Source organism: Saccostrea echinata, unplaced genomic scaffold (assembly GCF_033153115.1).
Source record: "Saccostrea echinata isolate AGI-Se365-2 ecotype Australia unplaced genomic scaffold, CSIRO_AGI_Sech_v1 ptg000029l, whole genome shotgun sequence".
Lineage (NCBI taxonomy): Eukaryota > Metazoa > Mollusca > Bivalvia > Ostreida > Ostreidae > Saccostrea > Saccostrea echinata.
Genome location: NW_026889778.1, coordinates 28,665,502 through 28,667,057, shown reverse-complemented (window position 1 = coordinate 28,667,057; position 1,556 = coordinate 28,665,502).

Below are 1,556 nucleotides of genomic sequence, written 5' to 3'. Positions count from 1 at the left end.
AATAATTGATCTGTGGTCATTTTGTCGTCTTACGATAACTTGTAACGATGGTCACTATCAATATCTCAAAAGTATAAATCACTAAAGCAAAATGGTTAATTAAGGTAGTCCTATCGTTTTCATATCATGAAATTACTCTAGTATAATGTATATGTATTATACATTATGTACGAATCAGGATCGATGTGTGTACACTCTTCAGGTGTTAAAGGTGTTTAATTAATCTGTCAGCAAAACAAGATGTGCACTGTTTTGCATCGTTTGTTTGATCGATTGATAATTATGGCCATTAATACTGAGTCTTAACTTATTTGTAATAAATTTATTGTTTCAACGTATGAAGCATTTTATTTTTAACAAGACCTTTTATTATACAGTCTATAAATAGCCCCTATATAATCTATACAAACACAAACGGTTCATAACACTACATATTCACTGGATTTGAAGTCGCATAGGCGTCGGAACCGGGGGGGGGGGGAGCTACGGGGGCTTAGCCCTCCTCACTTTTTTTGCAAAGATAGACATAATATAGGCATTGAAAATTGGGGCTTATTTTGTTGGTTTAGCCCCCCCCCCCCATCCCACTTTCAATTTGCTTCCGACGCCTGTGAGCCGTATTCACCGGAGGGTCAGTGCGCATGCAGTGTGACGTCACAATCAATACCCCAACGTTGAAAACAATATGGTTACAACGGCCGGAGACAGCTGTGTATCTGAGCAGGAAATATGTTGGGCAAGTCTATTGCAGGATTACTTTCCAAACATTTCGATGTCTTACACACAGCGAAATGAAATCACGGAAGTGCGTGGCCAAGCATTTTTGGTCCTTACAAGGAATTGATGATAAGTTGTAATCTGTAGGGGTTTTTTTTAATTTTTCTACGACAGAGGTTCGTTAATAAAAAAGGTATCGTTATGCAATCTTCAATGTCTTATCTATTCAAATCCAGACTATATAATAAAACAATTATGGGCTCTTTCGGTGCTGAATATGGTTTGTTATTCACCTCAGTCGCCTCAGTCAATATTGATATTTTTCTGGTGAATAACAAACCATATTCACCACTGAGAGAGTCCATAATTGTATATTATTCAGTAATGCACCTGCAGTCCTGTAACTGCCCATGCAGAAATGAATAATTACCAATGACATCGCCTCTGGAAAAGTAAAAAAATAATTGAACCAAGGTTTCTGTCATATCTTTTCACGTAGACTGTCTGATACAAAGAATACATGCTTTGATTTGATAAAATAAATATCTATGGATGCATCATTTCCTAACTCATGTACAGTATTTTCATGTATCGTTTGGCTCCTAAAGACACCAAACTATACTAGTCATCCCCCCGTTGATAAATCTTATGCCGAATTGAGGGCCACAAAAAGAAATTCTTTTCATGAAGAAGTTTTTGAATAAAGTCTACATCATAAGAATATAAAACCAAGTCTGCTAGTCATGGATTACAATCAGTACCCAGGGGAATTCTAACAGATTTTTGGAAGAACTGGTCTACAAAGACCACAAATATATTGTCAATGAAGGATTCAAGTA